This window comes from Lontra canadensis, unplaced genomic scaffold (genome assembly GCF_010015895.1).
Source record: "Lontra canadensis isolate GAN:19392208 unplaced genomic scaffold, GSC_riverotter_1.0 scaffold80, whole genome shotgun sequence".
In the NCBI taxonomy this organism is placed as follows: domain Eukaryota; kingdom Metazoa; phylum Chordata; class Mammalia; order Carnivora; family Mustelidae; genus Lontra; species Lontra canadensis.
In genome coordinates this window covers 7,896,127-7,922,111 of record NW_022631074.1, presented here as the reverse complement: position 1 = coordinate 7,922,111, position 25,985 = coordinate 7,896,127, and the positions used below count along the sequence as shown (strand labels likewise).

Genomic DNA, 25,985 nt, shown 5'->3' with positions numbered 1-25,985 from the left:
ACAGAAAAGAAAATGTTAGAACTCTATCTACATACAGAACTAAAAATGGCATTTCTGGGAGAAATTAAAAACCTATGTAAATAGAAAGTTATTCCATGTTCATGAACTGAAAAGCTTAACATTTATATGTCAGTTCTTTCCTAATTGACTTGTAGGTAAAATTCCAATAGAAATCCCAGGGGGCTTTTTTTTTTTTTAAGATTTTATTTATTTATTTGATAGACAGAGATTACAAGTAGTCAGAGAGGCAGGCAGAGAGAGAGGAGGAAGCAGGCTCCCCGCTGAGCAGAGTGCCTGATGCAGGGCTCGATCCCAGGACCCTGAGACCATGAACTGAGCCAAAGGCAGAGGCTTTAACCCACCGAGCCACCCAGGCACCCCTGCCAGGGGGCTTTTTTAAGACAAATTTTTATTTCTTTTAGAACAGTTTTGTATTTAGCAAAAAAATTGCAAGCCAGTACAGTGTGGTTCATTGATTTTTGGCAAGGCAGGGAAAAGTATTTTTAATGAATATTGTTGGTATTACTGGATATCCATAAGCACAAGAATGAATTTGGAGCCCCTACTGTACACTATATATAAATATAACAGAGATGGGTCAAAGACCTGAATTTAAAACCTAAAACTATTAAGTTCTTAGAAGGAAATGTGAAAAACGTCATGAACTTAGATTAAGAAAGGTATATCATGACACCAAACACACAGTAATCAAAGATAAAATAGATAGATAAGACTTCATCAAATTAAAAATTTTATGTGTCAAAGAACACTAACAAAAAAGTGGGAGGGAAAACCCTATACAATAGGATAAACATTTGCGAAATTAGTGAAGTACCATTATTTCTAGGCCACTCAACTGACAGTGCAAGAAATATGTGTCTGTGTGTTTATACTAGCTTGTGTGTACATATATATCCACAAACACTTGTATATGTAATCATCTGCATGTATTTAAGCTAAACATAAGTTCATATTGCTGCATCTAACTTTAATCTGTTTCAACATGGATCTTTCTAGCCTCCTCCCCTTATTTATCTATAACTTCTCACTCCAATAGTGAAAAACTGGACTCTCACCATGTGCCATTTATTTACTTAATTGTTTAATTCCAGTATAAATATATAGTGATTTCAGAATTCTTAACCTTTACGCAATGGGAAACTTTATTATTTAGAATATAAATCTGTAGTTTCTTTACCTTTGGCTTTCAAGGATCTAAATGTTCTGAAATTATTTAGCTCACTATTGCTTCCCCCACTTCCTTCAGTAGTTTCCTATATTTGTAATGCATTTAGAATCTTTTGTCACATTCTGCATTCCATACTGAGATCTGCTGACCTGTTAAATGATTTTTTAATTGCATATATTAAGTTTTATTCTATCGACTGTAAAGTTCTATTGGTTTTGACAAATGCATGCTGTCATATACTCACCATGACACTATCATATAGCAGCTTTATTATCCTAAAAATATCCCATGTACTTCACTTATTCTACTCCCCTTCTTAAACTTGAACCTGTGGCAAACCACCAGTCTTTTAAATGCATGTATAATTTTGCCTTTTCTAGATTGACATAATATAATCATATAAAATGTAGCTTTTATATACCAACTTCTTTGATTTAGTAATATGCATTACAGATTAAACTGTCTTTTTGCAGTTTGAAAGGGCATTTCCTTTATTCACTAAATAACACACACTGTATAAACATACCATTGTTTACTTATTCATCCGCCCATTGAAAGAAAGCTTGGTTGCTTGAAATTTTTGCCAATTATGGATAAACATTTGCATGCAGATTTTTGTGTGAACATAAGTTTTCAGCTGAGATGTTAGCTATTCCAGGTGATTATTATTGTGTTCAATAAGCCCCAGAGGATAGGACTTTATCCAGAGACTAGAGCTTGGAATAAGATCAAATAGCAACAGGGTTATGAATGGGGCTTTTCAAAAGAGATCAAAAATACTGTTTTCTAAAGATGGGGCTTTTCACAAGCTCTCAAAGAGGTAAATCCTTCTGTTGGCTATGAGTCTGCCAGCCCTCCTGACTACACACCATGGAGTTGGGGAAAGGAGATGTGGATAACTCCAAGCAAAATGCCAAAGATCTCACTGTTCTTACCAAGTTTCATTAGTTTTTCTCAATAAATGCTTTTCAGTTTTTCTTCTGTGCCTTTGGTTATTTGTAAAAGTTCTAAAATGTTTGATTATCATAGTTTGGCAGTATTTTTATTTCTTGCATGAAAGAGTAAACTCACAGAGGTCATTAGTCCAACTTCTGAAAGTCCCACACTACTTTGGTAATCTCTTCTCTAATACTTTGCCAACCATAGCAGACATAAACCAGAAATATGCTAAAAAAAAACAAAAAATCTGTTTCCTAATCTCTAGACATAATTTCATCAATCATACATTCTACCTCCAAAGTTACTATGAATGACACTTTAAGCATTTTTCTGGTGGGTATTATAGGTTGCCATCTTTCCAGGCTCTGATAGTGACTCATAAGCCATCAACTGCTCAGCTCTTAAGTCAAAGGTATACCTTTTAGTTATAATCATTGTTGTTTTTTTTAATGCCAGCCACTCACTTCTAGGTACCAGTTTCCGGAATTAGTTATGATAGACATGGTATTAGTTATTTTCCTTGACAAATGATCCTCAATCTCAATGGCATGAAACAGTTTTTGTTTCTCTTCTACCTCACCAAGGTATGTTGGCAGGAGTTCTTCTCATGGTAGCCGTTCCAGATTCAAGCTAATGGAGGTTCCATTGCAACAAATAATTCAAAATTGACAAGGGCATGGGGACTTACTTGCCCAGAGATATACATCACTTTTGCTTACATTGTGTTGGCAAGAACAAGTCACATGTGCATAAGCAACTTTAAAAGAGGAGAAAAAATTGCAATCCAACTGTGTACCCTTGAGAAAAGGAGAACTTATAGCAAGAACAGTTGAAATATACTCCCAGAACTCTAGCAATTGAGTTATTTATCATTCATATTAGGAAGTAAACAGGCTAGAAGATTTACATTCTTATGCCTTTTCTGAGTAAGTCTTGTATCTACACTGCTAAATCAGGAGAGTAGCTATTGCTGTAGAGTAGCTCTAACCTAAAGATGGAAAAATATATTTCATTTCCAGTGCTAGCTTAAACAGATTGATAGCAATTGCCCAGGGTGGTGTTTTGAGAAGTATTTTGAAGGCTCTTCAAGGCTCAGTGGAAAAGATTGCCATGATTGATTAGTATATTTCAGATAAACAAAACTATTATAGACATCTGAAATAGGTAGTTCAATCATTCTACTCTCCAGAGCTCTAAGCATACAATGTGAACAGCCATGCACCAGCTTCAGAATAACAGAAATATTTTAAACAAAATATCATGTCAAGTACTTTTAATATTTTATAAAAGGTATAGTAATTATAGATATCTCTAAAATAGAAATACATGGCATCTTGTGGACAATAAAAAAAATGCTGTCATACCAACAGTAAAGTACTAATTACATATATATTCATATGCATATATATGCATATATATATTTTTTTTAAACATAAGCTTTGTGTTGAAGAGTAGGGAATGTTAGGTATGTGAAATTAACAACCATCAACTGAAACATGCCAAATTTTTTGGCATCTGTTGAAAAGTTTCTAATAACTGTTTAATCAAATTTATCTAGATAAAAAATTTCCCAGGACAACATTGGATTAAGAACAAAATATTATGTTGAAAAAGGAAGTATTCCTCTTAGCTCTATCTCCTCCAACTTCTTGTATTTATCTCTGTGTTGATATCTGGTGTGTTTTCCCCAAAAGATTCTACAAAGGAATCCCTGCCAATAATTTGCCATTCATTTGCATCCCTTCCACTATTACTAGGCAATATTTGGTCTCTCATGAATGAGAGCTGCTACTGTCATATGGTCACTAAATTTGTAGATGTTTAAGTAAAACACCTTATATTGTATTGAAAATCCCTTTCTCTCTTAACAGCGGGACACTCAGATTGAATCATGCAGACTCATCCCATAGAATGATTTATTTACCAGAGTATTTTTCTATCCCTTTGGCAAAAGGACCTCTGTTGTAGCCAATCTGTCTCTTTTCCTTGCCTAAATCATAAGGTGAATATAACCTAGTATTATTCTGGATCTTCTGAAGAATCGTGAAGTACAGTTATAAAATGTCCTTTCTCACTAGTGACATGGATATAGGCATGGACATTAAGTTCTGTATAACTGAACATATCTTTAGTTACATAACCATTACTTATATTACAATAAATTTACTTAAGTGGTTTTATTGGCACTTACCATAATTATAAATTAATGACTTCCTTTGTCAATCACACATTCTTACCAAATAATATCCATGTTTTTGCAGTGTCCTGTTCTATAATAGGTTGCATATAATGTTAAACATAAAACAAATTTGGAAAGTTTCATATAAATATCCATTACAAAAAGGCTTCTAGGAATTAGCAGTAATTTAGTCCATTTTCTTACTTTTATAGAAAAGATAGCAAAAGCCTCCAAATTAAATGACTTGTCCAAAGTCACAAGTTACTTAGTGGTAGGGCCCAGACTATAACTATTTTCTGACTGCTAATTCAATACCAAATATCCCCCAGATTTTTTAAAATTTAAAATCAATTAAAAAAAATCAGGGGAATATTTGTTTCAGAGGTAGAGTTTAGTGATTCATCAGTTGCATATAACACCCAATGTTCATTCCATCAAGTGCCCTCAATGCCACCCAGTTACTTCCCTGATATTTAGTTCAAGTTTAACAAAAGTTTTATATTTTATACTAAATTTATGGTTAAAATAATTGGTATTTTGTTTAACATCTTACCCCAAAATATAGTTGTATAATACAATCTGTTATGTCATGAGTGTGACAAAATTTTGACCTAATACAGTAACGAGGGCTTATCCTACTTAACAATGTCTAGTATAAGAGTTGGAGGTCTCAAAGGGTGAGAATGGAATATTTTAAGACTATTTCACTCAGCTGTCTGGGAGTTGATTCTAGGAAGATTAAAAGAGCTGAGGCCTGGCACAGCTTCCCAAGCAACTCATTCTATCTCTATGTGATCTCTCAAAATGTTACCTCCAGTATGGTGTCTTCCATGTACTCATATTTCTTACATGTTATCTCAGGGCACCTAAGACATGTGTCTCAAGAGGGATAGTCAGGTGAAGCCACATCACATTTTATCACTCAGTGAGGTATCTGACTTGTAAATCACTCAGTGAGATGTCTGGCACATTTTATTTGTCAAGGTCATTACATAAATCTGTCAAAGTTCAAGAGGAGGGCACCTGAATCTTCTCTCTTGATGGCAGAGTTTCAACTTCATATCATAGGGAGATGATGTGTGATGAAATAGTTATTAGTATATCTGTTTTTGAAAAATACAGTCTGAAATGGTCCTCTGGTCATAATAACTCAAAACCATCTCACATCAAAAATACAGTCATCCCCTTCACCAAAACTTCCAAATCTCACCTTGTTATGGCATTATCTAGGATGTCCAGAGCATCCACAACTATAGCTCCTTAAATACAGTCCTTTTGAAAGTTATCTGTCCCCACACATCCTACATCAATGATAGGATGAATAAAGGAGAGCTACCATAGATCCACCAGTTCAAAAACTGAGAAACTGAAGGCGCTTAAGAGCCATGGGTCCAGCCTGGAACATTCTCCCAAATCTTTGAGTAGGGTTTGGTCTTACTGTTTGGTAAGATCTGTGTGTGTCTTGGCTCTGCTAAGTTATGTAAATAAGTAATACACAGTAATAGTGCAAGAAAGGAGCAAGACAGACATAAAACCTTGTTATGGAGTTAATATTCATGTCCTACCAAAAATCATGTATTAAAACCCTCGTATGTTGACCTCCCCCCATGTGATTGTATCAGGAGGTGGTCCTTTGGGAGGTAATTCAAATTAGTTGAGATCATGAGAATCCTTGTAATTCCTTATAGGGTCATGAGAGGGCTTGCTTCCTTTCTCTGCTCTCTACCATGTGAAGATAAAGTGACAAATCAGCAGTACAGAAGAGGGCCTTCACAAGAACTTGATTATGCTGGTACCCTGATCTTGGACTTCTAGTCTCTCAAACTTTGAGAAATAAATTTCTGTTGTTTGTAAGTCACCCTGGAATTTTTGTTATAGCAACCTGAGCTAAGACAGATTGGATAGAAAACAAATAGAAAAATAGTAAGTCTAAATCCTTACTTGTAAGTAAATGCCAGAAATGTAAATGGATTAAACAGTCAGATCAAAGGACAGAGATTGGTAGAATAAAAAGAAGAAGAGGAATAGGAAGTAGAGGAGGAAGGGGGAGAAGGATTGGAAGGAGGAAGAAGATGAGAAAAACACAATCCAACTAAATGGTCTGCAATAGTTGGAAATTCAATACTCTACTTCCAATACTTTGTAGATGAACAATAATTAGAAGGCTTGAACAACACCATAAAGCAACTAGACCTTATAGACAGTTATAGAATACAATCATGTGGAAATTAAACACATATTTGGGTGAGGGATGCAATGGGGAGTGACTGCTAATGAGTACAATGTTTCTTTTAGGAATGATGAATGTGTTTTGAAGTTAAATAATAGTAATAGTTGCACAACTCTGCGAATATACTTAAAACCCCTTCAAAGGGATTAATTTCATGGTATGTGAATGATATTTCAGGAAATCTATTATAAAAGTCATTTACAACTTATTAATTAGATGACAAATTATGCCATTAACAAAAAGACAAAATATCTGAATAGACATTTTTCTGAAGAAGAGATTCAAATAGCCAATAAGCACATGAAAGTATGCTCAACATTAGCCATCAGACAAATGTAAACATAATCACAGTGAGACACCATTTCATACCCACTAGGATGAGAGAGAGAGAAAGCAAGCATTGGTGAGGTTGTGAAAAAAACAGAACCCTCATAAACTGCTGGTGGGAATGTAAAATGGTGCAGCTACTGTGGAAAACAGTTCTGCCGTTCTTAAAAAGTTAAACATAGAGTTACTCTATGACACAGCAATTCTATCCCTAGGTGTATAGTTAAAAGAAATGAAATTTTATGACCACACAAAACTTGCACATGAATATCTATAGTATCATTATTTATAATAGCCCCAAATGGGAAACAACCCAAATGTCCATCAACTAATTAGTGAATAAGTAAAATGTAGCGTATCCATACAACTGATTACTATTTAGTAATGAAAAGAAATGAGGTAGTGATAGGCACTACAACATTCATGAATCTTAGAAACATTAAGCTAAATTTAAAAAGGCAGTCACAAAAGACTATTGTATGATTCCATTTATAAGAAATATCTAGAATAGGCAAATCTATAGCAATGGTAAGAAAATAACTAGTTCTCTAAGACTAGGGGGTGAGAGGAGGTTGTGGCAATAAGGAGCAACTGCTAATGGTCCAGAGTTTCTAAATATTCTAAAACTCATTGTGAGGTGGTTGCACAACTCTGTGAAAACAGCAAATACCCTAGAAATGTTCAGTTTATAAATAAATTATATTGCATGTTATATATATTTCAATAAGGATGTTTTTTAAAGCAGTTATGTTGTTCACATATGTGCAATTTGTCTTAACTTCATGTGGCATCATCATCTGGGACAGTTCAAAGGCTAAGGGATAGATTTATCTCAAGGCTGAGAATGTCATACACTGAGCACCTAAGACTCCTTGGGCTCTCTGTCCATTCCTATATATTTTGAATACATGATATTTTCAATATGACATTTTTATGTAGGCAAGCTTTTTATTTATCAGCATAAAGCTGCCAAGTTCCATCTTCAAGAGAAGGAGTGACCCAACAAATAGCACTAATCTTTTAATAAACTAACCTGGGAAGTCACATGCTATCACTTCCACCATGCTCTCTTCATTGGGGATGTCTTGAAACCCTGACCGAATTAAAGAGGAGAACCAGCATTTCTTTTTAAGAAGATACAGGATGCACATTTGAAAATAAGTTTATTTGACAACTACATATTTGGAAAATACAATCTGCTGCAACTAAGAAACATCTGATGTTGAAACTCTACCAGTTTGTCCCATATTACCAAGTCTCTAATTCTAACACACAATCTTGTTTTAAATTACATTTTTTAACAAGACTTATCTATTTTAAGACATGTATGTCTTCTATTTTGCCTGTGGAGTGCTTAGGAGGATTGCCTTTAGATTAAGGATATGGTGATTTACTAAGATCCCAAGATTTGTAGTCAGGAAACCTGAATTTGAAAGATCATGAACTTAGAAAAAGCATTTAGTAACTTGGTTCCTCCCTTTACTCACATGGACAAGTGTTTAATATTTTTTCCTCAATGAGATTTTGTTTGTTTTCTTAAGGGGATGTGCAACCATATTCAGTGTTTATTGGATACCATTCACTATTATCACTTTCCAAACATTGCACTTTCCAAGCATTGACCAAATGCGGCAGGCACTACTATATTCAAATGAAAAAAATAGATTCACATGGAAGTTAAATAACTTGTCCAAGCTTCTAGCAATAATGCTGGGATTCTGGCCTAGGCAGTATGGCTCTGAAGTCTCCAATCACTACCACTGTGCTATGCTGCCTTTAAAGAAGAAGGTAGGAGGATGAAAGATGCATTAGGAAGTACTGAAGAGATGGAGACAACTGGAGGTGAGGGAAGGAGATTATTTTCAACTACCTGGAGACCATGCATGTCTGAGAGTCCCCAGAAATACCTTACATGCACAAGGCCCTTACTCGGATTTTAAGGAATAGAACTTAAGACATTTGATTACACCAGCCTGGCATAGAGCACATACTGCATAACTAATAATGCTGGTAATTATTTTTCTTTCTTCCAATCACTTTTCACTGCATGCCTGCCTGGAATTGCACATCTTTGCCAAAAAATCAAATTCAGTTTTCTATTTCTACTTCAAGCTGGGATCAGCTTCTTTCCCCATATTTCTCTCCAGACCCCAGGAATCACATCATCAGGAGAGGGGCTATTCCCAGGCAGCCTGGCAAACTTCTGGGAAGTCAGATGAATGCTGGGCCCTCTTCAGATACAAGGGAGAGCAGATGTCTTCCTAGAGTGGTTCCTACTAGGGATAGTTGCTGAAGTGGCAAACTAATTGATCTACTTCCTCAGTCATTTATGGGGTGAGTGGAAATAAGGAAGTGGGGGGCCATAAGAATAATTGGGAAAATTCATGTGGTTATTTTGAAAATAGCTAAAATTAAGACATGTTAAATTGAATTTCTATATGTTGGGAAATATGGAGCAAAGACAACAGAAAAATAGTTCTTCTCATTGGAATTGTGAACAGAAAGAAACATCTGAAATGAAGTCAGTACTTAGGGGACCCTAAAATGGAGCCTACAAGCCCACTTCTAAAATCTTAATTCTTTAAAACCAACTTATATAAGTCTATGGTTTTTGCCTTTATCAACTCTGGCTTTCTTCTTCCCACTCAAAGCACATTTCCCATTCCTCTGGAATCTGTCTCCTGGTTTCAGATTCATAAAGACTCAAGATAAACCTTTGGTTTTTTTTATGACCTCAATTCTTTCTTTGCAAAAACTGAATATCAACAGTATTAAAAGTAATAAAAGTCAAAATTTTTAGTTTTTGATTTAAATGTTTTAATTTTTCAAGGTCCAATTTTCATTGTTTTCTCTATACACACAAATACTCAGTTGCTTAAGAAATATAGTGAATACTCATCAAATATTAAAAGATATGTGTGCAGTATATGTGTTTGTGTTGCAGAGAGGTAGGAGACAATTCTTCCTCAGAAAATAAATATTATGTAATAAAACAGTTCATAATAAAGGAAACTCTCTTAATCTGATAGAACCAAATCATAGTCTTTAATACTAGATAGCTTAAAGGGATGGAAATTCTTGCTCACATAAAGATAATTATTGTAACAAAAAAATAATAATCTGCCAAATGTCAGTTAAAATAAAAATAAATCTTTATACTTATTTTGTTGAGGGTTTTTATCAGGAAAGGATGCTGTATTTTGTCAATGTTTTTCTGCATCTATTGACAGGATCATGTAGCTCTTATCCTTTCTTTTATTGATATGGTGTATCATGTTGATTGATTTGCAAATATTGAATCACCCCTACAGCCCCAGAATAAATTCCACTTGATGGTGGTGAAAAGTTCTTTTAACTTATTGTTGAATTTGATTTGCTAGTATTTTATTGAGAATTTTTTCATCCATGTTCATCAGGGATATTGGCCTCTAATTCTCCTTTTTAGTGGGGTCTTTGTCTAGTTTTAGAATCGAGGTAATGCTGGCTTCTTCACAGAATGAATTTGGAAGTTTTCCTTCCATTTCTATGTTTTTGGAATAGTTTGAGAAGTATAGATATTAACTTCCCTTTAAGTGTCTGGTAGAATTCCCCTTGGAAGTGATCTGGCCCTGGATTTTTGTTTGCTGTGAGATTTTCGGTTACTGATTCAATTTCTTTCCTGATTATGGATCTGTTCAAATTTTCTCTTTCTTCCTGTTTGCTTTGGTAGTTTCTAAATTTCTAAGAATCTGTCCATTTCTTCCAGGTTGCCCAATTTGTTGGCATATAATTTTTCATAGCATTTTCTTACAGTTATTTGTATTTCTGTGGTGTTAGCTGTGACCCCTCCTCTTTCATTTGTGATTTTAACTATTTGGGTCTTTTCTCTTTTCTTGTTGATAAGTCTGGCTATGAGTTTATCTTTCTTTTTTCTTTTAATTTTTTAAATATATTTTCAGCGTAACAGTATTCATTGTTTTTGCACCACACCCAGTGCTCCATGCAATCTGTGCCCTCTCTAATACCCACCACCTGGTTCCCCCAACCTCCCATCCCCCGCCCCTTCAAACCCCTCAGATTGTTGTTTCAGAGTCCATAGTCTCTCAGGGTTCACCTCCCCTTCCAATTCCCTCAACTCCCTTCTCCTCTCTAACTTCCCTTGTCCTCCATGCTATTTGTTATGCTCCACAAATAAGTGAAACCACATGATAATTGACTCTCTCTGCTTGACTTATTTCACTCAGCATAATCTCTTCCAGTCCCGTCCATGTTGCTACAAAAGTTGGGTATTCATCCTTTCTGATGGAGGCATAATACTCCATAGTGTATATGGACCACATCTTCCTTATACATTTGTCCATTGAAGGGCGTCTTGGTTCTTTCCACAGTTTGGCGACCGTGGACATTGCTGCTATAAACATCGGGGTACAGATGGCCCTTCTTTTCACTACATCTGTATCTTTGGGCTAAATACCCAGTACTGCAATTGCAGGGTCATAGGGAAGCTCTATTTTTAATTTCTTGAGGAATCTCCACACTGTTCTCCAAAGTGGCTGCAGCAACTTGCATTCCCACCAACAGTGTAAGAGGGTTCCCCTTTCTCCACATCCCCTCCAACTCATGTTGTTTCCTGTCTTGCTAATTTTGGCCATTCTAACTGGTGTAAGGTGGTATCTCAATGTGGTTTTAATTTGAATCTCCCTGATGGCTAGTGATGATGAACATTTTTTCATGTGTCTGATAGCCATTTGTATGTCTTCATTGGAGAAGTGTCTGTTCATTTCTTCTGCCCATTTTTTTTATATGATTGTCTGTTTTATAGATCCTGGATATCAACCTTTTGTCTGTACTGTCATTTGCAAATATCTTCTCCCATTCTGTGGGTTGCCTCTTTGTTTTCTTGACTGTTTCCTTTGCTGTGCAGAAGCTTTTGATTTTGATGAAGTCCCAAAAGTTCATTTTCGCTTTTGTTTCCTTTGCCTTTGGAGACATATCTTGAAAGAAGTTGCTGTGGCTGATATCCAAGAGGTTACTACCTATGTTCTCCTCTAGGATTCTGATGGATTCCTGTCTCATGTTGAGGTCTTTTATCCATTTTTAGTTTATCTTTGTGTACGGTGTAAGAGAATGGTCTAGTTTCATTCTTCTACATATAGCTGTCCAGTTTTCCCAGCACCATTTATTGAAGAGACTGTCTTTTTTCCACTGTATATTTTTTCCTGTTTTGTCAAAGATTATTTGACCATAGAGCTGAGGGTTCATATCTGGGCTCTCTACTCTGTTCCACTGGTCTATGTGTCTGTTTTTATGCCAGTACCATGCTGTCTTGGTGATCACAGCTTTGTAGTAAAGCTTGAAATCAGGTAACGTGATGCCCCGTTTTATTTTTGTTTTTCAACATTTCCTTAGTGATTCGGGGTCTCTTCTGATTCCATACAAATTTTTGGATTATTTGCTCCAGCTCTTTGAAACATACTGGTGGAATTTTGATCAGAATGGCATTAAAAGTATAGATTGCTCTAGGCAGTATAGACATTTTAACAATGTTTATTCTTCTGATCCAAGAGCATGGGATAGTCTTCCATCTTTTTGTGTCTTCTTCAATTTCTTTCATGAGTGTTCTGTAGTTCCTTGAGTACAGATCCTTTTACCTCTTTGGTTAGGTTTATTCCCAGGTATCTTATGGTTCTTGGTGCTATAGTAAATGGAATCGATTCTCTAATTTCCCTTTCTGTATTTTCATTGTTAGTGTATAAGAAAGTCACTGATTTCTGTACATTGACTTTGTATCCTGCCACATTACTGAATTGCTGTATGAGTTCTAGTAATTTGGGGGTGGAGTCTTTTGGGTTTTCCATATAAAGAATCATGTCATCTGCGAAGAGAGAGAGTTTGACTTCTTCATTGCCAATTTGGATACCTGTTATTTCTCTTTGTTGTCTGATTGCTGTTGCTAGGACTTCTAATACTATGTTGAACAAGAGTGGTGAGAGTGGGCATCCTTGTCGTGTTCCTGATCTCAATAGGAAGGCTGCAAGCTTTTTCCCATTGAGGATGATATTTGCTGTGGGTCTTTCATAGATAGATTTTATGAAGTTCAGGAATGTTCCCTCTATCCCTATACTTTGAAGCATTTTAATCAGGAATGGATGCTGGATTTTGTCAAATGCTTTTTCTGCATCAATTGAGAGGACCATGTGGTTCTTCTCTCTTTTCTTATTAATTTGTTCTATCACATTGATTGATTTGCGAATGTTGAACCATCCTTGTAGCCCAGAAATGAATCCCACCTGGTCATGGTGGATAATCTTTTTAATGTAGTGTTGGATCCTGTTTCCTAGGATCTTGTTGAGAATCTTAGCATCCATATTCATCAGTGATATTGGTCTGAAATTACCTTTTTGGTAGGGTCTTTGCCTGGTTTGGGGATCAGGGTAATGCTGGCTTCATAGAAAGAGTCTGAACATTTTCCTTCTGCTTCAATTTTTTGAAACAGCTTCAGGAAAATAGGTGTTATTTCATCTTTGAAAGTTTAGTAGAATTCCCCAGGGAATCCATCAGGTCCTGGGCTCGTGTTTCTTGGGAGGTTTTTGATCACTGCTTCAATCTCATTACTAGATAATGGTCTATTCAGGTTGTCAATTTCTTCTTGGTTCAATTTTGGGAGTTTATAGTTTTCCAGGAATGCATCCATTTCATCTAGGTTGCTTAGCTTATTGGCATATAACTGTTGATAATAACTTCTGATGATTGTTTCTACTTCCTTGGTGTTAGTTGTGATCTCTCCCTTTTCATTCATAATTTTATTAATTTGGGCTTTCTCTCTTTTCTTTTGGATTAGTGTGGCCAATGGTTTATTGATATTATTGATTCTTTCAAAAAAACAGCTTCTAGTTTCATTGATACGTTCTACTGTATCTCTGGTTTCTACCTCATTGATCTCAGCTCTAATCTTGATTATTTCCTTTCTTATGTGTGGAGCTGGTTTGATTTGTTGTTGATTCTCCAGTTCTTTAAGGTGTAGAGACAGCTGGTGTGTTCTGGATTTTTCAATTTTTTTTGAGGGAGGCTTGGATGGCTATGTATTTCCCCCTTAGGACCTCCTTTGCTGTATCCCATAGGCTTTGGACCAAAGTGTCTTCATTCTCATTGGTTTCCATGAATTGTTTAAGTTCTTCTTTCATCTCCTCATTGATCAAGCATTCTTAAGCAAGGTGGTCTTTAGCTTCCAGGTGTTTGAGTTCCTTCTGAACTTTTCCTTGCGATTGAGCTCCAGTTTCAAAGCATTGTGATCTAAGAATATGCAGGGAATAATCCCAGTCTTTTGGTATTAGGTTGAGTCCTGAATTGTGACCCAGTATGTGATCTATTCTTGAAAGGTTCCATGTGCACTTGAGAAGAATGAGTATTCTGTTGTTTTAGGGTTGAATGTCCTGTATATATCTATGAGGTCCATCTGGTCCAATGTGTCATTCAATGCTTTTGTTTCTTTATTGATTTTCTGCTTGGATGATCTGTCTATTTCTGAGAGAGGTGTGTTAAGATCTCCTATTATTAATGTGTTCATATCATTATGACTCTTTATCTTGATTAACAGTTTTCTTATGTAATTAGCTGCTCCCATATTGGGGGCATAGATATTTACAATTGTTAGATAATCTTGGTGGATAGTCCCTTTAAGAATGATGTAGTGTCCTTCTGTATCTCTCACTGCAGTCTTTAGTTTAAAATCTAATTTGTCTGATATGAGAATCGCTACTCCGGCCTTCTTTTGAGGCCCATTGGCATGAAAAATGCTTCTCCATCCCTTCACTTTCAGTCTGGGTGTATCTTTAGGTTCAAAATGAGTCTCTTGTAGACAACATATGGATGGGTCCTATCGTTTTATCCAATCTGCAACCCTGTGCCCTTTTATGGGCGCATTTAGGCCATTCACATTGAGAGGGATTATTGATAGATATGTTTTTATTGACATCGTGTTACCTTTGAAGTCTTTCTTTATGTAGATCGTCTCTATATTTCTGTTCAATGCTATTCTTAGGATTTTTCCTCTTTTATAGAACCCCCCTTTAATATTTCATGCAATATTGGCTTGGTGGTTGCATAGTCTTTTAAGCCTTGCCAGTCTTGAAAACTCTTTATCTCTCCATCCATTTTGAATGTCAGTCTTGCTGGATAAAGTATTCTTGGCTGTATGTTCTTCTCATTTAGTGCCCTAAATATATCTTGCCAGGTCTCTGTGGGCAGGTCTGATGTTATTCTGATGGGCTTTCCTCTGTAAGTAAGGAGCCTCTTTGTCCTAGGAGCTTTCAAGAGATTATATCTACAATTATGATTCCTCAATTTGACTATCAGGTGCCTTGATGTTTTTTTGGAATCTATAATCTTGGGTGGAGACCGTTCGGCCTCTAGTACATGAATGCTGGTTCCATTCATGAGATTGGGAAAATTTTCATGGAGAACTTGTTCCACTATATCTTCTAGACTTCTTTCTTTCTCCTCCCCTTCAGGGATTCCAATAATTCTGACACTGGAATGTTTCATGGCATCATTTATTTCCCCGATTCTGTTTTTGTGGCTTCTAAGCTGTTTGTTCCAGGGTTCCTCGTGATCCTTTCTCTCTATCTGTTTGTCCACCAGATCACTAATTCTATCTTCTGTCTCAGTTACCCTAGCTTTGAGAGAATTTAGATTAGATTGGAACTCATTGAGAGCATAGTGCACCCCATCCCTGGTAGCTTTCAGCTCTGCCCTGACATTGTGAACATCATCTCTGGTCGCTTTCAGTTCAGCCCTAATCAATTCCATTTGGTCATCCCTGGCTTTCTCCAACCTAGCTATTGCCTGGATAATTGTTAGCCTGAATTCTCTTTCCAACATATTGTCTATGTTGATAGCCATTAGCTCTGTTGCAGAAGGCCCATCCTCTGTATTTTTCTTCTGTTAGGCATTCCTCCTCCTAGTCATTTTGGTGAGAGATGACTGAATGGATGTAGCTGGATGTATCAACCGTGGTGCAGTCAAGTTGCACCCTGGAACACTTCTGAACAATCAGGATTCCTCACCCAAATGAGAGGAAAAAGAAAAGAAAAAGAAAAAAAGAGAGAGAGAGAGACGGGAAAGAAAGGAAGATAAAATAGAAGGTTCAGCCCAAATGGGCCCCAAGGTAAGATTTATGAAGTATACAAACAAAAACAGACAAACAAAAAGACTGATAAAAGTATATGACAAGAGAAATATATATATATGGAAATAAAGGAAGAACCTCGTCAAAAAGAACCCCAAGTGTAAGATTTATATACTATCAGGACAAACACAAAAACACAGAAACACTGGTGGAAGAAAAAGATGGGAGAGTGGTTATAAATTCTCAATGTGGGTGAGGAAGGTTGTTTTGATTCTTCCTGGATGTATCTTGATATCTTTGTTAAAGGACTCAACTTTCCTAAGATAAAGGGAGATTAAAAATTGGTTTACCTATAGGGGTAGCATTGATTGGGGAAAGGGGATTACTTTGAAGTTTAACTCTATATGAATATTAGAAAATAAAAATAAAAAAGGAATAAACTAGACTAAACTAAAATTAAAAAAAAATTTAAAAAATAGAAATGCAAAAAAAAACACAGGTGTATGTATCAAAAAGTTCAGGTTAGACAGTTATTATGGAATTTGATGTACTGGACATCTCACTGTGATGGTAAATAGGTTAAAAAATTATCTATGAGCCAGAATAGTGGGAACAAAATAAAAATAAAAGTTGTCCTATGAAGTAGTGGTGGTTGTTCTCTTGTAGTTTTTTTTTTTTTTTCTTTCCTGGTTGGTTTTCTGGTGGAGGGGCCTGCCATGTGGGTTTTCATTCAATGATGTTCCCTGAGTTAAGTCCTCCTGCTCCCCTCTAGGGGGTGGGCTCTGAGGAAATCGGTTTTTTCAGGCTTTTGTTCTCTGGAGGTTTTTATGTTTGTTCACTTTTTTTTTCTCTCCCCTTGACCGCTTTTGATGGTATTTGTAGGTTGAGAGGAAAGCAAACTGCACCCTGACCTCCCTCTCAGAAAGAAGCCTCAGTCTGGCTGCAGAGCCCATATAAATTCCCCCTTGGCCACTGGCAGAGCAGGTTCCAAGTTGCGGTCCCTGGGGACGCAGGATCTTCTGCTTGTACCCAAAACCACGGCAGCGGCGGCGCTCTGGGCAGCTCCAGACTGCCAAAGAGGTTCCAAGCAGCTATTGCACACTGAGATTTTCCCACTGGCCCGGGCTGGGAGTGCCTGGTCTTTCTGGGTCTAAGAACGCCCAGCTTGCACGCACCTCTCTCAGGGGAGGCTGTGGGTTGCTCACGTGTCTCAGGCTCTGAGCACAGTGTGCGGGTCCGAGAGCACCAGGCTGGGCCTTTGTGCACCTCTCTCAGGGGAGGGTGAGGGGTGCGCGTGTCTCAGGCTCTGTAGCACGGCTGGGTGTTCTGCCATCTGGCGAGGCTCCCAGCACCTCACAGGAGCCGGAACCCACACAATCTCTGGTGCTCTGGCAGCTCGGGGACCAAGACCTGGTTCCCCCAACCTCCGCCCCCCCCCCCCACTTTCTTTGGCTCAGCACCAGGGGAGGCTGTCCTGGGTCCGGGGACTTAAGCCCCTGTCCCTACCTGCCCCAATTCCCACAATTCCCCTCCACCCCGTGATCCTTTGCTCTTTTTGAGTGCTTTCAACCAGTCTCCAAGTTAATGCTGGTCCCCAGATGCAGGGCGCTGTCGTATTAGGGGTATTACTTTCCAATCGGTGGCCTCTGGTGGCTCCATCCCCCTTTTGTTTGTCTTCTGGTATCAGTCCAACGTTCCCACTCCGCTTTACCTGCCCACTGGCGTCTTCTGCCCCTGTAGAGATCCAGACATGTATAATTCTGATCTCAGGCTGATTTCATGTGTGATCGGAGTTCTTTGGTAGGTTATGATGAGCACTAGGTATTGTATGTAAATGATGAATCACTGTTTCTACTCCAGAAACCAATATTGCACTGTATGTTAACTACTTAAACTTTAAAATCAATCAATTAATCATGAATATGTAAACCATCTTAGAAAGAGAGATCATCAATCGAACGACTAATTTTAATCAATAAGCTTGTATAAAGTTGTATTAATGCTTATGGATTTACAATGGGGACTTGTCAGTTAAAATGAACCTTGGATATGAACATATAATACAGATTTTTTGTCAACATAGAGAAATTATCAACTATGTGTTCCTCTCCATGTTATTATGGCAGGTTTTTAAATTATGTTACGACAATTTAGCAAAAATAATTTAAATTGTTTATGGAGTCATTCAAATATTTTGGTTATTTGTAAATAAAATCAGCAGTTGTATATTATATATCTATTGTTTAAAATTGAAACACATACACTCACACTCACAATAAGATTTTATAATATACATAGTACTATTACCATATATATCTTATACATGATTTATGGAAAAAGTGAAATGGTTCTTAAACTCTTAAAAATATTTTTTCAGGGGGCACCTGGGTGGTTCAGCGGGTTAAAGCCTCAGTGGGTTAAAGCCTTGGCTCAGGTCATGATCCCAGGATTTTGGGATCCAGCCCCACATCAGGCTCTCTGCTTGGCAAAGAGCCTGCTTCCCCCTTCTCTCTGCCTGCCTCTCTGCCTAATTGTATCTCTGTCTGCCAAATAAATAAATAAAATCTTTAAAAAATATATATTTTCTTGGGTGCCTGGGTGGCTCAGTGGGTTAAATCTCTGCCTTCGGCTCAGGTCATGATTTCAGGATCAAGTCCCGCATCGGGCTCTCTGCTTGGCAGGGAGTCTGCTTCCTCCTCTCTCCTTCTGCCTACTAGTGATCTCTCTCTATTTATTTATAAATAAATAAAATCTTTAAAAATATTTTTTTCCACAATTACAGTGTATTTTTGTTTTTCCAACATTTTTATTGTTATTTTTTGAAATATAATTTTATATATAATTAAATTTATTTTTAGTCTATGAAATTTTATAAACTATTGTTTGTAGTTGCTCTGAGAGATCTACTCTTGGTGTATACTTTGGCATCATTGTGTCATGATTTTCCTCATAGTCTATATACTTCCTTAGGGTGATAACTATGTCATGTTCATATTTCCTGGCTCATTTTATGTACCCACATATATTTATCAAATTGATGAATTTGTACTTGCTGTGTATATGCTATGTTTTCTAGTTCTAAAAATTAAAGAAAAAAACTAGCTATAATTATTGTTCGATTTTTTAAAAAAGGATGGCAAACTTTTGAGGTCTCAATTATTTCCAGTAAATTTTAATGCAAGATTTAAAAAGATATATATTTAAGTCTAATTTCTTCCATTGTCACTTTTTATAATAAATTGTTGTCAAAGGTGACATGAATAGAATGAATAAATCTGAAAAAGTAGTTACTTTCCTACCTTCTTGGGTAATAGTTGAACCTATGATTATGTTTCATCAGGAATGCTGCTTTTTAAAGCTTGTCTGTGAAGGTAAGAATTTGTTTAGTTTGTTCATCCACCAAAGCAGAAAATTAGATTATTCTAGAAGACTGATCAACAGAGCAGAAAGTTAGCTACATCTACAGGTGAGTGGAGGTGGCATTGAGATGGAAAGTCATGCTGTGTCACCATGTTGGTGAAATTGTTTGAGAAGTGAAAGCATAAAAATCATCCAACAATATCTTCATGAAATAAATTATATTTCATTGAAATAACCTGAAACATTCCAGGAAAAATTAATTCTGCTTATAGAGGCAGGTAGAAAACGTAAGAAAGTGAAATATGTAGAAACTGAAATATACTAGGGGAGATAATGAATAACGCAAATGTGTGAGGAACAGCATTTACATTCATATCTATTGTTGTCTTACAAATTATCACAAATGGTGCCTTAAGACAACACAGTTAGGGGCGTCTGGGCGGCTCAGTGGGTTAAAGCCTCTGCCTTCAGCTCAGGTCATGATCCCAGGGTCCTGGGATCGAGCCCTGCATTGAGCTTTCTGCTCAACAGGGAGCCTGCTTTCCCCTCTCTCTCTGCCTGCCTCCCTGCCTACTTGTGGTCTCTGTCTGTCAAATAAATAATTAAAAAAAAAAAAAAAAAGACAACACATTATTTTTTCACAGAGTCTGTGGGTGAAGAGTCTGAACATTATTTGGCTCAGTCTTCTGTTTAGGGTTTCTAAGACTGCAACTCACATGTCAGCCTTTATTTGGGGACTTGACAAGGAAAGGACCTACTTCTAAGCTTACCTGGATTGTTGTAAGAATTAATCTTTGTGGCTGAGGGCACTGTCCTCTACAACTAGAAGCCACTCTCTGCAATTAGAGACAAATTGTGGGGGTTTTTTGCCATGGGGCATTCTCCTTAGGCACACTCACAACAAAGTGGATTGCTTCTACAGAGCTGATAAAGGAGAAAGTCTATACAGTGAATCTGCTACCACTATAGGATTTTATATAATATAGTATAATTATGGGTATGCCTTTCCATCATTCTTGCCATAGTCTCATGGTTAGAAGCAAACCACAGTTCCCATCCAGATTCAAGGGGAGGATGTTACAAAACAATGTGAATAACAGAAGATGACATCAAATTAAGGCTTTCCTACACAGCTTTTGAGGATCAAGAGCAATGAGAATTGCTGGCTTATATGGTTATTCTGTTTTTAATGCTTTGAGGAAACTTAAAAATGTTCTGTATAGTGTCTGAACCAATCTTCATTCCCACCAACAGTGCACAAGAGATTTTTTTTTTACCTCTATATCTTCACTCTTTATCTCTTATCTTCTTGGTGATAACCATTCTAACAGGTGTGAGATGATATCTCATTGTGATTTTGTTTTGATTTTCCTGAAAATTAGTGATGTTGAGCATGTTCTCATGCATCTGTTGATCATTTGTTGTCTTCTTCAAAAAAAAAAAAAAGGTCTATTTACTTCCTCAGCCAATTTAAAAAATCTGTTTGGGTTTTTGTTATTGAGCTGTCTGAGTTCTTTATATATTTTGGATATTTGTCTGTTACCCAATATATGGTTGGCAAATGTTTTCTCCTATTGTGCAGCTTACTTTTTCATTTTTTGACTTTTTGTTTTGTTTTGTTTTGCTCTGCAAAAGCATTTTAGAAAATACAATCTTGTCCTCATTTTCAAATGAGGACTTTCATCAAGGCTTTTTCACAGAAGAGCTTCTGTTAAGTGCTGAACATTTGAGGGTCCTTGCTCTACCTCTTGAAAATGCGTATCAATTTCACAGAGTTTGACTATTAAAAGCATGCAACCCTTAACCAAGGCAGTACAATTTTAGGGGCAAATAGGTAGCTCTGAATAGAGATTTCCTTTAAAATCAATAGAGAATACCTAATAAAGCAGGATGTACTAAAGCTGTGTATATAAACAGCTTTGGAAACTTCCAGAGAAATTAATTTCCTATTATCTATTTTTCACAATAAAGTCCTTCATTTTTAAAAAGCTTATTGACTAAATGCTAATGGTGAATGTCATTACTGAGGTGCTGCTCCACAGTTCAGCACACATTTGAATACCTTGGAGGATTGACTACATATAACATTTCTTCAGTTCTACCATGAGTAAGCTACTACACAGTCTGTAGGGACCACTTCTATTATAACTGGTTATATAGAAACTTTCTTTTAGATTATGTTGTTTAGTTTCAGGATCTTTATTTGCTTCTCCCCACCCTAACCCTTTTTATTTCTCTATAAAAAGTGTTTTAAAATTCCTGTCAGTGTTGCCTGGGAATCAGTCTCTATTGACTGAATTTCCTCCTGACATTGGGCTGCATTTCCATATTTCTTCATCTACACAATAATTTTTATTTTATCCTAGACATTGTAGATGTTATGTTATAGAGATTTTAAATTCTGAACATCTTTTTTTTTATTTTACTGTTATTTCAGAAAACTCCTACCTTTGTTGAACTCAAAATATAAACTCTCTATTAAATAGCATCTCAAATCTCAGTTATTTTACTTAGCTGAAATGCTTGGATTCTGTCCCATGTTTCTATATTTAAGGAGTCATCCAGTTATTTGGGTAGAGTTTATGCACAAAAAAATGGATAGCACAGGGCTCTTTCCTGTGTGCTTGTCTATTTCCATTGGCTGTGATTTTCCCAAACTGTCCATTTTTTCTTCAAGACACAAAACTATGGACTTCGTGCCAGAGTTCTAGCTATTCTATATAGTCAATGCCTTCCTTCAGGATTAAAGCATTAAAATTCAATCAAATCCAAGACCATTTCCTTTTAAATGCTTACAACTCTCAATTAACTATATGATTTTTCCATGCTTTCCTGGGTCTTTAAGTTGGTTTTGTGTGTATGTGTATATATTTTGAGCATAGTTTATAGCTATTGTTTATATAGGATGGTCAGTCCAGGATGTCAGGAGTCCACGCTTGTATCAGGAGTGGAAGTCCCATGAAAAGAACCAGTGATTAAAGGATGCAATTTAGAGTTCTAGGGTTTTTCATGCTTTGACTCTGCTGTTTTTGGATTTCTTCAGTGGCTTAAACACAGCTGAGTATACTGTCTTCTTTCTTTGTTGTTGTTTTTGTTGTTCGTAATGAAATTATAATCTCCAAGTAAATATATAATACTAATAGTCCATAACTGCCAAGTGGGAAGATCCCTTAATAATTTATGATATCACTTTGAACTTGTTTAGTCTTGATTTGCAGCCAATCTCATTCCTCTAAGCCTGTAATTCTGAGAAATTCTTCAGTAGATACCATATTTTATTTTTGATCCAGGGAAAACTAGAAATTATTAAACCTGAGAAAATAATTTCTTTAGAAATATAGATAGAGCAATATAGTGCAAAACAGAAATTTAACTATTTTCATATTTATCTATATGTTTTTAAATTGAGGTCATTAAGACTTCTTGAATAAATAATTATTTGAATTTTGAAATAATAGTTCTGAGTTTTTTCAGTGTGTATTAAACTCTGAGATAGCTAACAAGTGTTGCATTTATAACAATGACAAGACTATTATGTCTTTTCACATACAATTTTAGAATATTAATAATTTGGAAATACCAAGCAATAACTTTGATATATTTAGAATGATTTAAATTCTCTCCCCCAAAATAATTTAAAAATAGAAATAAATTACTTCTAATTCATATGATATTAATTACTTGTTATTTCAATGATGCTTATAAAATTCTATTATAAGGTAATGGACTAATGAATTATTGATAAACAATTTTCTCCTTACCAGCAAAACTATATTGGTGATCTTTTTTATAGGAACTCCTTTATGAAAAGTCTTATGGAAAGCCTTCACAGATCAAATTGACACATTGGAAGGGGCTAGCTAAACATTCAAACATGCCATTGTGCACATAGAGAAAACAATTGGAGGATTAAGGTTAAGTCTGCAGTTGGAGTTTCAGGTCTGCTGTGTTCTTTCCTTTTCTATGGAAGGACACTCACTTCCTGCCAAAAGTAGCTTCTGTACTCTGGTGCTCAGACCACCACAGACTATATAGCCTGAAGACAATTTAGTGATATTGCATTCACAAGAATTCTTAATCTGAGTGCTTGTTTTGGAACCCAATGATCTCCACCACTCACATGCTTCTATAAGGGATTATACTATATAACAAGGTTTATGCTTAACTGCATTCAGAATAATTGAAAATACTTCACAAATTTATTATGATGATGATGTCACAATATCACATTAGCAATTATCCAGTGATCTATACTTAAGTATCAATAGAAGGCAATGATGAATATACAGCATTGCAGCTCTATTAGTGTCTTCTACTTGTGTCTTTCTGTTAGTGTCTTCATTGTGATTTCAATCTTTAAGTGATTTCAAAGTGAAATAAGTTCATACATTCTTTTTCTCATATTTTATTCAGGTTTTAACCAGAGAGTTTGTAACACTATATTAAATTGTCAGAAAATGGCCATTAAATGTGAAACAAAATACAATTTAAGATGGAAATTCTCTGAGATCTGTACATGTTAGTACCCAAAGGACAGATACTATGGTTAAAAATCATGGTGAGGAACAATAATTTTTATGAAATTAATATGAATTTACTTTTAAACAAAAGAAAGTCTCAAGCTTTTATATCTGCCTCAACTTTGGCATGGAGTTTAATAAAGATAAATGATAATATTAATACAAAGGGACATTTCTTACCGGTTCACACTTCAGCACCCTGAACCTTTTCTCACTTAATTTGCTTTATTAATTTTAAAGAAGATGACATTTAGGTGTCTTATTGTTACTCTGATAGATAATATTCAAGAAGTATTGAAGCATCTAGGATTTAAGTGGGGAAAAAATCTATTGAAAAAGAGGGACAGGTAATAAGAGATAAATTGTTAATAAAAGTCCAGGGCCAGATGGCTTCACAGGTGAATTAAGCCAAACATTTAAAGAAGAGTTAATACCTATATTTGTTAAACTATTCAAAAAAAGGAAAAGGAAAGAAATTTTCCAAATTCATTCTATGAGGCCAGCATGAGTCTGATAGCAAAAAGAGATAAAGACACCACTAAAATAGAAAAGTAAAGAGGAATATCCCTGCTGAACATAAATGCAAAAAATCTTAATAAAACAATAACAAACTTAATTTAACAATATATTAAAAAAGTCTTTCACCAGGATCAAGTGAGATTTATTTCTGGGTTGCAAGGTGGTTCAATATTCACAAATCAATGTGATACACCACATCGAAAAGAGAAAGAATAAGATCCATATGATTTTATCAATAGATGCAAAAAAAAAAAAAGAGAAAGTACAACATCCACTCATGATAAAAACCCTCAACAAAGTAAGTTTACAGGAAACATATCTTAATATAATAAAGGGCATATATGAAAAATTCACAGCTAATATCCTGAGGCCAGGAATAAGACAAGCTTGTCCATACTCACTATTCAACATAGTACTGGATGTTCTAGCCACAGAAATTAGACAACAAAAAGAAATTAAAAGAATGCAAATTTGTAAAGAAAAATTAAACTTTTGCTATTTGCAGCAGATGACATGATACTCTATATAGAAACACAAAAGACTTCACCAAAAAACTGCTAGAACTGATAAAAAAAAATCAGTAAAGTTGCAAAATACAAAATCAATGTATAGAAATTGGTTGCATTTCTATATACCAATAATGAAACAGCAGAAAGAGAAATCAAGGAATTAAATCCATTTACCAGAACACCCAAAATAATAAGATATCTAGGACTAAACCTATACAAAGAGGTGAAAGACCTGTATTCTGAAAACTATAAGACACTATTGGAAGAAATTGAAGATGTTGCAAAGAAATGGGGAAACATTCCATGCCCCCAGACTGGGAGAATGTATATTGTTAAAATGTCTATAAAACCCAAAGCAATCTGCACATTTAACTCAATCCCTATTGAAATACCAAGAGCATTTTTCAGAGAACTAGAACAAACTATCCTAAAATTTGTATGGAACTACAGAAGACCCTGAATAGCAAAAGCAATCTTAAAAAATAAAAGCAAAGCTGAGGCATCACAATCTGGACTTGAAGTTACATTACAAAGCTGTAGTAAAATAGTATGGTACTGGAACAAAAATAGACACATAGAGCATTAGAACAGAGTAGAAAAATGTAGAAATAAACCCACAATTATATGGTCAATTGATCTTTAAAAAAGGAAAGAATATCCAGTGGGAAAAAGACCATCTCTTCAACTGGAGGAAGAAACAAAAACAAAAATAAACTATTGGGACCACATCAAAGTAAAAACTTCTGCACAGAGAAGGAAATAGTCAAAAAAATCAAAAAGGCAACCTATGGAATAGGAGAAGATATTTGCAAATGACATACCCTCAAAAAGGGTTAGCATCCAAAGTATATGAAAACTTATACAACTCAACACTCCAAAACCAAATAATCTTATTAAAAATGGGCAGAAAACATGTGGACATTTTCACCACAGAAGACATACAAATAGATGGCCAACAGACACATGAAAAGATGCTCATCATCACTTATCATCAAGGAAATTCAAATAAAAACTGCAATGAATATCACCTCACACTTGTCAGAATGGCTAAAATCAACAACACAAGAAACAACTGGTATTGGCAAGGATGTGGGGTAAAAGGAAGTG

At 35.8% G+C, this 25,985-nt stretch overlaps 1 long non-coding RNA gene across 1 annotated transcript; it reads left to right on the top strand.

The window, feature by feature from the left end:
* Positions 1–597: 597 nt before the first annotated feature.
* LOC116882039 lies at positions 598–22,223 on the top strand. Its single transcript, XR_004385537.1, has 3 exons — positions 598–680; positions 8,386–8,390; positions 22,213–22,223. It is a non-coding gene; the product is annotated as an uncharacterized LOC116882039 (long non-coding RNA).
* Positions 22,224–25,985: the final 3,762 nt, after the last annotated feature.